The sequence below is a fragment of the Echeneis naucrates genome, chromosome 13, assembly GCF_900963305.1.
Source record: "Echeneis naucrates chromosome 13, fEcheNa1.1, whole genome shotgun sequence".
NCBI classification, from domain to species: domain Eukaryota; kingdom Metazoa; phylum Chordata; class Actinopteri; order Carangiformes; family Echeneidae; genus Echeneis; species Echeneis naucrates.
The window spans coordinates 5,460,162-5,475,596 of NC_042523.1; the positions used below are offsets into that span (position 1 = coordinate 5,460,162).

The window sequence follows — 15,435 nt, forward strand, 5'->3', positions numbered from 1 at the left end:
GTGTGTGTGTGTGTGTGTGTGTGTGTGTGTGTTTGGTTTTGTTGTTGTTGTTGTCACTTCCTTGTAGGCAAAGCAGTAGCGGTGTGACGGTGTGAAGACTGGGGTTCAGACAGTTTTACGTCCCGTACAGTTCACACATCAGATGGGGGATAGCTTTACAGATGAGCAGAGGATGTGCAAGGTCAGGCCAGTGTCAGGAGAGAGACACTCAGGATTGCTGTACATGGTAAAGCCCGGGGAGATGTGAGAATAAGTGAGATGTTACAGGCCGATGAAATTCCCAGAGAGCCTACGATGGATAATGTGATCCCGCCACAGTGATGCAGAAACCAGATGGAGAGGAGTGCCTTCAAATTCCTCTTTCTTTCACTTACACATCCCTGAACACACACACACACACACACACACTTACACCCAACTGCAGCCACATGCCCGGACCTACAGAAAGGCACAATGTACACACCTGTCTGAGTCATGAGATATGACCCTCTGAGGGGAAATCCATTCAGTCTGTGGTGTAAAATATTGTGATTTTTCTCACTCTTGTATATATTTCTTCACCTGCACAAAGTTTTCATTGTCTTATATAAAAATATTAAAACTTACAAATGAATTTCGTTGTCATTGTAGAAGCTCAATTTTTTTATTTTTATTTCTTTACATAAAAATAAAGTAAGGACATGGGCAACATCTGCTTTATATTAAGCAAGCACATTTAGATACCAGAGCTGAAGCCTATCATGAAGCTCAGGTTTTTTATCCTACTTGACCAATTCACTAACAGAGGGATGGTCCTCTTCTTATCTGAAAGTGCTTTTTAACAGCATTGGGTGTCAGGCGTTCTTAGGCCCCTGCTAACTGAGTCAACACAACCCCAAGCTGCTTTGCACGTCATAAACACTCTGTTGACAGTGGTTGGAGGCTTATTATCCTCACAGCAAAGCACAGCGAGCTGGATGTACCCACTCCAAACAATCCCTGGTTGCGGATTTAGATCATAAAGCCCCTGCTGGCAGCTCTCCTGCCAGTTCAAGCTCAATCAAGGTATGACAGGAGGAAAGTCAGTGTTTTAATGTATAAAGTGTAAACTGCCAGTGCCATCAACAGGTGAGCTCATATTGGCTAAATGCCTTGTAGCCTATTTATGTTTGAGTTGATATGACAAAAGAAACAAGCCTCATATCAGTTAAATGTGGGCCAGAGGTCACTCAGCTTTGTGCGCGCTCTGTTTGTGCTGCCTCTACTCACAGTGAGCAGATTCTCTGAAGCTGCTGTGGCTCAAAAGTGTGGGGCTGGCAGCTCCGTGCAGATAAGTGAGTATATACCCCAGGGGGCCAGAGACAGCCGAACCCTCAGTGGATAAGAAGTGTCTGTGCTGTCAGCTTTGGTTCCCAGCGTGGCCTCTCCTCCTCACCCACACCAAACCCCTCCTTGGCCCTTTGTGTGAGGACCCTGCTCCCCGTGGACTCGCCGCTCTCTGGCCTTTCACATGTGACTGTGTCCAATCACCTCACTCACCCCCCTCTGAACCCAGATCCTCTGTCTCCATCTCCAACCAGCTCCTGACCCTGAGAGAAAATAAAATTAATCACTTGTACTCAGGATGATGAACTGTCTAATAGGACTTAGAAGAAGTTTTTCAATGGCAGAAATGTTACAACTTATCTGAAGGATTATTGTGATGGTTGGTAATAACCAGGTTGTGAAAGAATAATCTGTTGTTCTGCTCTGCCATTGGGCCTCTACAAGTTAAACAGTGCATCCATAATGGTTTGACCGAGGAATAACTGATATTTGGCTATTAGTCATATTCTGATTTATTGTGTATAATTATATGTCAGTATATTAGAAACTGGCGAGAAAAAAACAAGTTGCATTTATAATGACAGAAAACTGGCAACCAGCAAGTGAAAAGGAAAACTGGACAGTCCAAATCCTGTTAATGAAGACAGCTGAGGCATCCATCCTTCATCAGTGTCATCTCCTCCACCTTCTCCTCCTATGCCATAGTGTTTTCCTTCTCCTCCTGTGTCAGAGGTTTGCTGGTTTGTTGAATTTGGCTCTGACTGCCCGAAGGCGCTCACTGGGTCGACCCAGCCCCAGGGGAATTGGATCACACCTTCCATAGGGGTCAGCTGTCAGATGGTGAGCTGCACCTGCTGTCTGTGACAGGGTGGGCCGGCCACAACCGCCCAGCCAACCCTGATGCACATAATTACTGCCTCAAAGATGATTATGCTGTTTACTCACAGCCATACGCACAACAGATGCCTGTTCCTCACTAACCCCACCTCCCCATGAAGGCATTTCACCCAGAGATGAGGAAACGGCTGCAACCAGCCAACATCCAGGCCGTCCAACCAGAAATGACCCATAGCAATTAGCTGTCCAAACAGCACCCTCCCACGTCCTTAATTTCAATGGTTCCAGTGAGGGCTGGTTTAATCTACAAGGAACAGTATGTCCCTCTGAAAAAAGAGAGAGCAGGGTTTACGACTGTGCGACAGCATTTGGATTGAGGCTGTTGGTGCCTCAATCCAGATGAAACTGTCAGAGGTAGACTCATCATCTCAGTGCCGCTAATATAATGCTGCGAAAGGTGTCCTCAGGCGTCCACCAAAGTTTACAACAACAGAATGAGTCCTTCTTATTAACATGCCAGGGACATTTTCTTCAGATATTCACCTGATGTAACAGTTTATGGCTTGCAAAAAAAAAAACCCAAAAAACTCTTTACGAGGTACAAGAAGAGTACAACCTACAATAAAGTACACCTGCATGTGAAAAAATAACAACAATGCTTATTAAGGCGATTATAATAATTATTATTATTATTAATGGGTCACAACATAGATGTGTGTATAGCATATTATATATAATAATAATAATTATTATTATTAACAACAATACATCCGGAGGACTACAGGTGTAGAAGGCTTTTATTGTGCTCCTTTCAACAGGGCCTGTTTATCTAAAAAGCGAACTCGTCACATGGACTGATTCAGTTTTCTTGAAACATCCACAAATAAACAAATAGTAATTTTAACGATAAAACAAAATCAACAGAAAGCAAGTACTGCTGGTTTTGTGACAAACGAGAGGACGGTGAGTTCAGGTGGGTTCACCTGGTCGGAGACGTCACACGGAAAGGAGGAAGGAGGAAGTTTGTTTTTCTTTCTTCTTCTCTCTCTCTCTCTTTAGATTGTAAAACTTGTTAATGCGCCGTCTATACGGGTAACACCCCCCCCCCCCTCCCTCCCTCCCTCTCTCCAGGAGCCGCGTTGGGCAGCGGGGTTGGGACATTCCTGCTTTGACGAGCAGCCCGGCCGCTGCCATGATTTGCTGAGCAACTCGACACTGGCCTCAAAGATGCGAGTGTAGTGGAGACGGAGGAGAAGCCCCGCTCACTGAGCGCACCGAGCCTGGACTTATCGCTTGTTTTGTTTAATTAATTCATTTATTTATTCTTTTTTTTTTTGTTGTTGTTGTTGTTGTTGTTGGCCCAAACACATGGACTCCAAACTTCCCTGCAGAAAACTCTCCGGCACCTCCGCTCGACTTTAGACCGGGAGGAGTTGTCGCACCTTGGGCTCCGAAGCCTGCGCTGCTCCGCGGCTCTGAAAAGTCTGTCCCCTCTCTCTCTCTCTCTCCCTCTCCCCCTTCCTCTCCTCTCCTCCTTCCTCCCTCTCTGCCTTCACCTCCGGCTGTTTTCTTCATGTTCCTCCCGTCGCCTCTCGCTTCCAGCCCGTGTCTAATGGAGGGCCCCGTACGGATTTGCCACCAGAAGAATGCGTCTTGCTGTTAACTCGCCCGACGGCTCGCAGCTTTTGCCCTCCTGCAAGAGAGGTAAGGAGGGGAGGCGGAGAGGGGGGAGCCCCGGGCCGGCTGCCGGGCTGGGGGAGGCTTCGGTGTGCGCTCTGGGAGTAACAAAAGAAAAAGTGACGTTGTAGGAGCTTCCGTGAGCCAAGATGATCCACATCTTAAAGATCACCGATCTTTTTCTAAACTTCGATCCGCGCTGAGAGCGCAGAGCGGCTGTGTGGCAGTCTGGGAAACTGGGGGCGCCCGTTCACGGAAAATAATATTATGAGTGTATCCACGAATAAAGAGTCCACATTGTAAACCCGAAATATTCTCACTTTAAACCATTCTCTTAATGTGGCCCGTTTGACCCCGTTACAATGTCAGCACTGTTTGTATTCAGAGTCTGAATCCGCCGATCTGTTATCGTTCAGTGGGCTTCAGGCTTCTTCTTCTTCTCCATTTGATTAAATCTGCAGACAGGAAAAGAAAATCCCCACACAAGACCGAGCAGCTTTGTATTTTCTAAAAACGAAAAACAAAACAGTGCAACAAACCCCAGTGGCAACAGATCCAGCGGTGATCAGCTCCCTGTGCGCCCTGGCACGGCCAGGCTCTGCTGTCTGGGAGATGAATGAAACGAGAAAATGTAGTAAATATTTGTTTGGTAAACAGCGGCCCGCACTCTAAACAGATGGCCTGTGGGCAGAAAGAGCGATGGACATTTTTAGAAAGAGCAAACACGTCTGCAGGCTGACGCATTGGTGTCAGTCATAAAAGGTGAAAATGGACTTGGGTATGTGAGACATCACTTTGTTCTAAAGTCATACTTATTGAGCGTGGCTCCACTTCAGGAGCCAACTCTCTGCCACAATAACCGCTGTGCAGAAACATGGTGGCTTAGACTAATATTTGAAAGGTTTTCTCTCTCTCTGTCTGTCTCTGTCTCTCTCTCTCTTCAAAGACAGAGAGTCCTTATTGTTTTAGAGTAATGCCCTTAGGGTGTCATAAATGTTGGTTTGCTAAATCCATGTTAGTGCTGCTCAAAAGTTTTGGCAAGTACGCAAATCACTGTGCAAAGCAAACAATAACAACTGCATCCGCCCGCTTCAATGAATGAGTTTATTATTTACTGACTGGAAATGTGCTCTTAACTGATCTTTGATTTGGGATAAATTATCAGTTGAGTTACTCCAGCTATAAAAACTCTACGACTGAACTGTAGAAACACAACTGACAGAAAACACATGTTTTGTCTAGATGTGAAAGAAAGTATAACCAAAGACAGAAAAAAAAAAGGTTAATTTGTCTGTCAACTCAGGACTCAGTCTGCAATTGTGTGCGTGCTTCGCTGCATTTCAGGAACTTTTGAGGTTGACACTTTAGGAATCGTAATTTTTCAATCACGAGTGAGCGTTGAATTGACACCATAAAAATCGATTGTTTCTAATTTGCATTCAGTTAAATGAAGCAGACACAGTCAAATGAATTGTAACGTAAATGCTGTGGATTGTAAACAATGTATCTTTGGGGCTTCCGAGGAGAAATAAAAGGTGATCGTAAGAATTTGACTGCATGGAGTCATTTCCTCTGTGTGCTGCTCACCCCTATCAGCAGAGCTTCACAGGGACTTTTGTTACATAGGGGCAACTCTGACAAAACTCAACACTTAAAAGTTATCAAGAACAAAGTCCCGGACCCCTCTCAAATGCATGACATCCAGTCAGGGGGACACACATGGCTGATCTCAGATAACACACTTTCAAGTTCAAACAGTTGCTCGTGCATTGTTGCATCCATGGGGGACAAGAAGACACTTCCGATGGCTTTCAAATCCGTTCAGTGCTCCCCAATATTGGGTGAGCTTTTGACAAGGGCAGAGAGAGAGATTTGCTCTTTGTGTTCAAGCCTGGATGCTGACAGGCTCTCGCTATAAAGGACATTTCCTCCCTCAGGTTTTGGTGCTGAAACTGCTCTAGTTTTTTTTTTTTTTTTTTTTTTTTTTTTTAGAGTTAGGTGTTATAGAGTTTTTCTGCGGCCACTTTCCTTCGGCCTCCTTCACTACTTTTCTGTCTCACTCTAAGCACAGTATGCCTGGCGGTTGAAGTTGCATGCTGGTCAGTCTGTGGAGAAACTGGTCTCACTTAGCCAGTGACGGTTTTCTCCTTAAGTTAGTTTAACACTGATGAAAAACACCAAGTTTATAGAAAAAGTTTTTTATACTTTTTTTTTTTTTTTTTTGTTGAAAGACTGACAAACATGATGCTTTTGATCACGCAAAGGTCCTTTTGCCATAACATGACTTCTGTTGAACATTGGAAAAAATGTTTTAAACGGCATTACAACGTCAATATTTCTTTTAATGGGAAATGAAAACATTAGTCCTCGAATGACAAACTCGATTCAGACATCTAGCTTTGTCACTAATGGCTGAACATTAGGACCCATGGAGTATTTTTAGTGTAGCTGTCCATGTTTCCATGTTGTTAATGTGTGGGATTTTCCCCACAGTCATTATGTATCAGTACAATGATTGAATCAGACAACAACAGAGCCTCAGAGTCGTTTTTCTTTTTTTGTTGTTTTGTGACTCGTAGGGAAATTAATAAACCATTAGTGGCCCCGGCTCTTATCAGACAGAGCCGAACAAAGCACAACTATGCCATTAAGCGAGTTCGAATAATGTCTGAGCCATTAGGGTGGACACTAATGATAAGCACATGTTGTGCAGGAGAACTATAGGAGAACTATGTTAAGTGGGCAATTTGAATGTAAGCATGTGTAATGATACCAGCCCCTGCTCTTATAATGGCTCTCTTGATTTCTCTGATGCAGTGTTACAATCACAAAGACCGCACTTGCCTTAGCTGTGACAAATGATTGTTGTGTGAAGGAAAAACCAGGAAGTGACGCCTGCAATTATTTGATTAGCAGATGGGCACACATTGAAATGACAACAAGGATTTGCTGGTCACTGGATGCATTTGCTTTTTTTTTTTTTAGTTCCATTTATATCAGAAAAGAAGATCTTTAATAGTCTGACATTTCATAAAGTAAACAATTATTAAAAGTATTAAAAAAGTCATGTTGTGAAATGAAAATATCAGTTGCAGGCCTTCTCACAGTGAGGGTCAGAGGTGGATAAGCAGATGAATGTCTTTCTGAGGTGAGTGTGGTGGGAGAGGGTGTGTCTAAATGGGTGACTGAAGTATATTTTGAGCACCTCCCACATTCTCCCGCTTTCGAGGCTGTGCACATTTGAGGCCTGGCTGCAAACCTCAGCCCTGGCCTTAAGCAAATGGGAGTGAGTATAAAACCTAAATCACAGTGCGGTTTGGTTGTTTATTTGGTTTCGCACTGTGATCTGTCATATTGTTGCTCCAAAGGATCAACTTCTGGCAGAAAGAAATGTTTGGAGAGTCATAAAGAAGGCGAAAGGTCCGAATTTTAAGCAGCCACATTATTTTTCATCATCCTCACAATATTGTGACTTCTGGAATTAAGTCCCACTCATTTTCTAAATCTCTGATGGCTAATCCATCTCAGCTTCTTAGTATAGTAAAATAGTGAACTATTGTATGGCCAACATTTGACCCTTCAAAGCAACTATTCCCAAACTAAAACCTGGCTTGTTTTTAATTCTTGGGACGCCATCCTCCTTTTACTCTCATTGCTCAGGGATTGAGTCATCCTGCAGCATTTTTCCTATTTTCGAGCTCTGGCCGGTGAGCTTTAACTCCCATTTGTTAAAGACAGACGGAGGGCTCAGACACCATTAGATGGACAGAGGGGGTTTTGGGCCAACTGCCAAACAGCCCCCATGTTCAAGGAGCCAGTGGGTGCTGATTGACAACACCCAGCAGCTTTGAGTAGGGGGCCGATGGGAGAGATGGGCAGGTCAGAGAAAGAGTTTGAGTCGTTGTAACTGCTGGGTTGGTGAGTGCACCCTGCAGCTGCAGCACTAACAAAAAGACTTCACTTTCCCTACCCAGCTTCCCTCCCCAAAACAAGCAGTGAGCGGAATCGGGTAAAGCGAGACCTTGTTGAAGTAGCCACGAAAGGAAGTCCAGTAGTCAGAGGTGTTACTTGTGTTTACATGGAGCTGTCATTAGCGTCACTTCTTATCTGCTCTGAGCTCACACTGTCTTTATTTTAACTACGCAGCACATACGTATCTCCGTGGGCCTCACCCCAATCCCCACTTCTTCCATGTCCCCTGAGCTTGACAGATGATCCAAACAGCCCGGCGCTGACTTGCTGCACTATGCAAGCACGTTGCTCCAGGAGGTTACAGATATGCTGTGTGCTTCCTCCGGCACAACTCCTCTGAAATGTCAAAGGTGAGCCAACTGTAGTCCGACGTATATGCCAGCTTTCAACGGACGGCCGTGTTGAGTTTCTACAAATTCCGAACCTTGAAAGACCTGAAACTGGATAATGACTTTCGAGAGATTTGAGAAAAAAAATGAGAAACATCAGGGCGTAATTGTTAAGACAAACAAACAGTTTTTAGAGCAGCAGAAACAGATGTTTCAGCCAGCCACTGAAATGCAGCAGGACAGAGCCATACGGGCTGGAGATAGGCAGAGCAGGGTCTGCTTCTTCTCTGAAGATGATTGTTTTGTGTTAATGTAACTGAAATACGGGCTATGACTAAATATATATTTCTGTGTTCTTAATATGATAAGGGAATATAAACCCAATACCACCGCATGTTTTGAGGAAAACATGCTGTCTAGGCAGCTCCAGATAATGAAAATACCTCAGCAGTGGATATTGCGTGACAAATAAGGACACACACTGATAGAAAATTTAACTGTAGGAATACAATGATGTACTGCAGGCTCACATCAAATCTGTTGTAGCTGGCAGGTTTGAAAAAAGGAGGACAAAGCAGGTTCTTAGCCACTTTGAAGCTCACTGCAAGTCTTTTTTTCCCCCTTATGGTTTGAAGTGTGTCTCTCTCTGCAGATGCCTTTTATTATATGCTCATAATCATTTGAGGGAGTGTACTTTGGCTTGTGTTGTTGTAGTATATATGCTTTAAACATGATGCAGGAGACCACATGTATAGGAGAACAAAAAGCTCCCCAGGAGGGTTCAACGTGGCTCTTTGTGCAGCACTCGCCTCTCTCCAAAAACAGCTACTTTCCTAATTGTTAAGCGAAAATGCCATGAGTTCCACAGTTCTTTTTGTCTCATGTACTTTTATTAATGACTTTGCAGCTCTAGGGAAGATGTCAGGGAGTGAAATTCTGAACCGGATCCTTGCTGACAGCTCACACAGCAAAGTATTTCAGAATAAGTGAGGGATTTTTTATTTATTTATTTATTTATTTTGGGTGCATCCTCTGCATCTTCCTGTTTGCAAGATTCATTTCTTTTTCGCTTCCTGTAACTGACCCTACTAAACGTGCCTGACTTAGTCTGTCGCCTCAGCGTGGGCCCCAAGAATTAAGAGCCTTTTCTTCTTGAAAGTCAGAGCGACCACAGCTTTCTATTTCAAATGTTGAACCAATAAGTCACTTCTAAAATGGGGTTAGTTTTTGTTTTTTTTGTTTTTTTTTCTCAGAATGTGTGTGCTGTTCAAAAACCATCTTGGGGATCAGCAAGACTATATTAAGGCAAAACTAGCGGCTGGCACTCCCGTCCAGCTGACAAACAGGCTACTTGTTTGAAGGGCTGTTTTTCTCCCAGATCAGAGTGTGAGGCAGTGTGGGTACTGCTCTTGCCTGCCTTTTGACTTGCGGTTATGGGTGCCATTTTGGGCCTTTCCTCCTCCAAGATGTGGCCCTTTAGGGAGCAACGGAACCCCTTATTTTTTAAAAACATATTTGGAGTGAGCAGGAGGAATTTAAGATAAAATATAAGGTTGTGTGAGGCCTCCTGCCTTTCTCTGGAGACCTTTTCAGTTGGAGCAGATACTGAGCTGTATATTCCGCCTTGCTAACACGTCTTGTTTGACTGACTCAACTGAAGTAAGACACAATCTTTTACAAGGAATACCCTGAGTTAGCATGTACCGCTGTTTCTATATTATTGCTGTGTTTTGCTGTTGTCATGAGGTTGTGTTTTTCTTGGCGCCGCCAGAGTACAACGTCATCTGCCAAAAGCCCTTCTCACCTCCAGCGTTGAGCAGCTCCACGGACCCTAAACATGTCGGATAGGTTTTTTATGAGTTGACGGCGAGCCAGAAGTGGAAAAACTCATGATGATGTGTGTGTTTTGTATCTCAACAAGTTTGTTTGGTGATCATTCCATTGACGCACAACAAGTGGGGAGTGTTACAAGGCAAGATGGATAAACATTTAGACAAACTAAATAAAGCATTTACACACTGTGTTTGGGACAGCACATTTATCTTCGGGTCCTCAGATCTGTACGTACAAGTTTGTTTGTTTGGGCTTTTGCAAGAGATTTGTGGAATCGGTGAGGAAGGCTAATTATATTTTAACCTTTTTACATGTGTTTGTTTTTGCTCTGCTGGCCAGCTGTGGATTTCAAGCCCCAACACTCCAGTCAGGCATGTGTGAATAAATGAGCATCCCTCCATCATAGTTGTAGAGTCCATTCCTCATTCTGAGAAATGAGAAGCGCGTGCTTTGTTTTTTCAGGAGTCTCGTCTCGCCTGCTAGTAACCCAATTTGATTTGAACTCTGCTTTGGTTTTAAATACTCACTGTGTAAAATAGTTTCACGTTAGTATCTGTTTGGATTCTCTGCCAATGTGTTTTTGTTGCACATGTTTGAATTGCATTATTTAATACATGTTTTATTTTGAAAGGGCTTTTGGTCGGCAGCCAGAGATCTATCAGGAGGAGACTGAACAGAGACTGTTCTCTCCGTCTCCGCTGCTTGTTGCCGTAGAGACACAAGCAGTGATGGAATCCAGGAGAGTTTGGGAGGGATGGGAGACTGTGCTGAGGCTAGAAAGGGGTGGGGGCAGCTGGATCAGATCACTGCATACCCACAGTTCACAGCTAACACAGCACCATTTTAAAAACACAGATAGTGTCACGACTCCCCCAGAGAAGGTGGACATTTCACAGACTTGATAATTTCTCCCTCCCTTGTATCCATGTGTTTTTCTTTTTTTTTTTTTTCACTCTCATCTCCCGACCCCAGGCTTATATTGAGGAATGTGAATCTGTGGCTGCACAATCCCACCTCCTCTCTCGCCTGGCATCATGAATCAGACTCTTGGCACATGTTGGAGATCAGTGTTATAACACACCCTGCGGGCAAGAGGGCCTTCTTGTGCATTCCTCTTTCCATCAGAATTACCTTTTCGTCTGAACAGACGTTCCCCTGTGGGCTGAAAGGCCTGTGAAATCAGCCGGAAGGGCCTAGAGAGCGTTGACAATGGGGAAGGGTTGTTAGTTACATGTGCTTTGCAAAAGGTCTCAAGGTGGACTTGTATGGTGGCGATGCCCACGAATCTGTTTCCAGTGTCCGAGGTTGCTATTGAGCTTCGCCCCTGTGGTTAATCCCGCTGTTCAGGACCTTGGGAAACAACCGTACCTCCCCACGCTACTGCTCCCTCCCTCTAGCAGATTCCCAGGAAAAACAAGACATTGCAGAACAATCTCCAATTAAAATGGGTCTTACGTACTGTACCATTCAGTCCCTGCCCTCTCTCCCTCTGTCTCAGTCTCTCTACCTCCCTCCCTTTTTCTCTTCTCTCAGCTCCCTGTTTGTGTCCTCGGCCAACAATCCTCAGGGCAGAATTAACGCTGTCTCCCAGGTCCCGGCCCTGGCACTTTGGGAGGGTCGATCTTTGGCGAACTGAGGCGTTGGGAAGGGAGGGGGGTGGGGGAAAGGTGGGGAGTGTTGGGAGGGTAATGTGTGTCCTTGGTAAACAGGGCTTTGTAGGATGTGACTGTCTGATCCCCGGGGCCTCTCCTTTCATTCCTCCTACAGTCTGATCCCACACCACGGTGTCGTCGTCAGGGCTGCAGTGTCATCGAGTTTTGGGATCTGCTCGGCCCCGCCATCACCCGGTGGACTGCTAATGCTCTGTCCTCTCACAGATGCACAGGGAGACAGCAGCGTCTGAAAAGCAGACTGTCCTTGAAGATGTATCTCATTTGTCTTCTGCAGTCAGACTCAGTTTAAATGATTTACTGAGGACACTTGCATTAACTTTCTGCACGATGTCAGGTTCACGCAAGGGCAGTCATTCTGTAGTATGCATCAACTAAAACCCCCAAATGTGATTTTCTCTGTATATCTCAAGGGAAAACACAATGAACCTCTCTTTCACTCTCCTAATTCCCTTAGTAGATTCCAAATCTTGTCTCTCTTTCTCTTATTGTCTCCCTTTGTTTAGCTCACTCCTCTTCTCTAAGTCTGTCCCACCTTTAATAACGTCTCAATCTCTAATCAGACAGAGTTGGGCTGTCCCAGAGTCCCAGTGTTTCCACTCATTAGCTTCTTCTGTGGCCCCAGGCTGCCTCAGTGGGCTCACCCAGACCAAAAGCAGAAGCCCATAATGGTCCCCTGGAGTCTCTTCTCCCTTCTTTCTGGGCTGAGCTGAATGTAGTGAGGCTGAATCATCAGTCAGCTTTGGCAGACGTGGATGCGAACTCAGCCATTATCTGTACATGTCTATCTTTCAGCCAAATAAAGAGGGAGGAGAAATGAGTCGGGGCTTGGCAACTTTTCACCTCACAGCGAATGTTTCACCTCTTTATACCCCATCTCCTTTTACTTCTCGCCCACAGAGCTTTTCTTCCCACTTTTCCTGTGTTTTTTCCCCCATGGCCTCTCATCATCTTATTTTGCATTTATCTCCCATCTCCTGAGAGTGTGTGTGTGTGTGTGTGTGTGCGCGCGCGTGTGTGTGCACGTGTGCGTCTTTCTCTCTCTATCCGTGGAGCTGAGGAATGTGTGTGCAGCAGATCCTCTGTCAGTGAGATGTGGGGCGAGTGTAGACAGGTTTGGGGTATAGCATGTGAATCAGCTTCAGCACACATGTCAGATTAGACCATCATACCAGAAAAGACTTGCTCTTTCTCTTACACCCCACTGCTCCCTCGCCCTTAAAGTCTTTATCTCCAACTCTCATCTCCAATCTCTTCATTCACTTTCAGTCAGTTGTCCCCATTGTGTTGGTTTGATGGGATGCATACCCCTGTGGTATTGATTGTCGGGGCAATTGGGCTCGGCTCCTGTTATCGAATATGCTTTGGGGTTTTTTCATGATGTTTGCTGTTGGCTTTGGTTCAGCTGTGAAGCCGTGTGAAGCGGAGAGGCCAGGCCCGGCACCAGTTGTGACCTGTTCTTCCTCTGCCCTCCAGGTCTTTGATGCGCCGCTGTATTGCCTTTGTCCCTGTTTACCCAATATGACAGGGATATGGGCCAGCCCCACATGAGGGCAGATGGGGCTTTAAGTAGTTCCTGTAAAGAAGAAGCCTAAAAAGAAGCACAGGTGCTTACTCCCCCCACCCCTCCAAAAGCTGAACCCCTTTACCTTCCCTGAGGGCAGCATGTCAGTGTGTTTATTTTCTCCTTTGTCATCACCGGGGGATCTTTCTTTTCGTACAAGGGGATGGATGGTGCTTTTCTTGTGTCTGAGTTTTGTATTACTCCCTAGATGGATAAATAAAAGTGCTACGCCTCAACAGTACAGTATATCTCTACTACGGATTCCTCTGGAAGGAAGCATGACAGATAAAATGCGAAAAACCCCAACAAGTTACAAGTTATAAAGATTGAAGGAGAGATACGTGCTGTCTAAGAAGTCTGCTGTTTTTTTCTCGCTTTCACGCACTTAAGCCAGGTGTCAGTCAAACATTTCCCAAACATACGTGGGTCAACCCCCACACCCCAAAAAATGGGAACTTTTCCACTTGAACTCACTGACACTAACCTCATTTATTTTCATAAACTGTCCCTCTGTCTGTGTATCAGCTTTCAGCAGTCTGTTTTGGACGTATGATGTCTCTTCAATTTATTGCTGCTCCATTGCATTGAGAATGGCCATGCATCTCTAACATGAGTGCAAAAACAGAGAGTAACACAAGATCAGATTCGGAATAGGAAGGGGAAACCTGGGACGCAGGAATTTCTTTTTTTCTTTTAAGTTGCATAGTCTGGAGTTTTGAGGGGAGCAGAGGAGGGAGTTGGCTGGCCAGAGATCAACAGAGGAGGGGGCTCTCGGGCTGACCAGAGAGGGACTTCCTCTTTGCCACAGCGCCACTCCAGTTTGTGTCTGGGTGTCTGCTCAGAAGGAAGCAGGATTGTCCTTCCCATGCAGCCAGTGCTGAAAGAATCGGGACAGCTCTCTGATCAGGGATACAAGATATCCTCACAGTGTCTGTCTCCAGTGAGGCGGCCTCATAGTGGCGGATGTCAGAGGAAAGCCAAACAGATAAGAGGCAGGAATGATGCCCCTGTGTTTCCTCGTTGCGCCAGATTGATGGGGCAGATAGGCAGCTGTGCGTGTGTTTACACAAGGGCACCCAGTCAGAGCCGTGGTGCCCAGCCGCTACACCCAGTGGGAGAGATTAAATGGTTAAAGTAAGAGAGAGAAAGAAGGGCAGATAAAGAAAGTGGGAGTCACAGAATCCGCTCTGGTTTCTCATCGTCCCTCGTGCCAATGTACCCGCGCCTGGCTGCGCATTTTTATAGCGCTGTTGTTAATTATTGTAATTATATATCATTATTCCGGCAGAGAGCGTAAGATAGTTTCCACTCATGACATGGGGGCAGTGAGCAAGGCCTGTCGCAACTCGTGGGATGGAGAAACGCTAGCCTGCAAGATGTGGGTTTGATCTACCCGAATGAGAATGAGCACACTTAAACTGGAGGCTGGAAATCAGAGCACACGCCACATACGTAACATAGTGTGTTTAGTCCTAAATTCACTTTGGACTACGGAGAAAGCAGCATGCTTGGTTTTTATGGGGTTTTCAGTGATTGTTGATGTGTATAAAGAGCGAAAATGTACGTGTAAGTGTATGTCAGTGAAACAGAAAAGGCTTGAGGTGACCTCTCAGGGCCAGTCCTGAACCACCAGACACCCGCTGACTCACCCTCTCTCTGCTCTTTCCTGACCTTTGACTTCAGGGTGAGAAGGGGGCGTGAGCCAGGAGCTGGGAGAGTTTATCATTTCCTGCCTCTTCTCATCCTCTCACGTTGCTCTCTGTGAGAGAGGGAGTGGGAGGAAGATGAAGAGAGTGAGAATGAGGATGTGAATGAAGCCTCTGTCTGTCATTGGATAGGTCGCAGAGGGACAAGTGTCTTCCTACAGCTGCTCACAAATAGTGCTGGTTTATCATTCATTCAGGTTTCATTCGTCAAGCAAACTCCAGCTCCTTTGCGTGCTCTGGATTCTACACATCTTGTCCATTTTACTTTTCACCACTTCGACTCTAACAAATACAACAAAAGATTAAACAACAATGAAAACAAGACAACCAGCCCGCCACTCTGCAGCCAGGAGAGGCCAAACAAATTGACCCGCTCGATTGTCGAGTAGATGAAACAATGTTCAGTTTTTGAGAATGAAGGTTAGAAACCTGTTCAGCTCCACTGATCCCACCCTGATATTATCCTTTTAATTTGACCCACCCTTCAGCCCTGGTCGGCCCTTCCGCTAACGTCTGTGGGCCACCGAAGCACCAGTTTGAAT

General features: G+C 45.4%; 1 protein-coding gene across 3 annotated transcripts in view; it reads left to right on the forward strand.

Annotated features, from left to right (window-relative positions):
- Nucleotides 1–3,284: 3,284 nt before the first annotated feature.
- The window catches only part of cdon (cell adhesion associated, oncogene regulated), a 30,113-nt gene continuing 17,962 nt past the window's right edge, over nt 3,285–15,435 (forward strand). For 2 of the 3 annotated variants that reach the window (XM_029517235.1, XM_029517236.1), the window contains exon 1: nt 3,286–3,846. The gene's annotated coding sequence lies outside the window, so the exon portion shown is untranslated. Of the gene's footprint in view, nt 3,847–15,435 lie in introns of all 3 variants that reach the window. The other variant, XM_029517237.1, reaches the window with a different exon arrangement.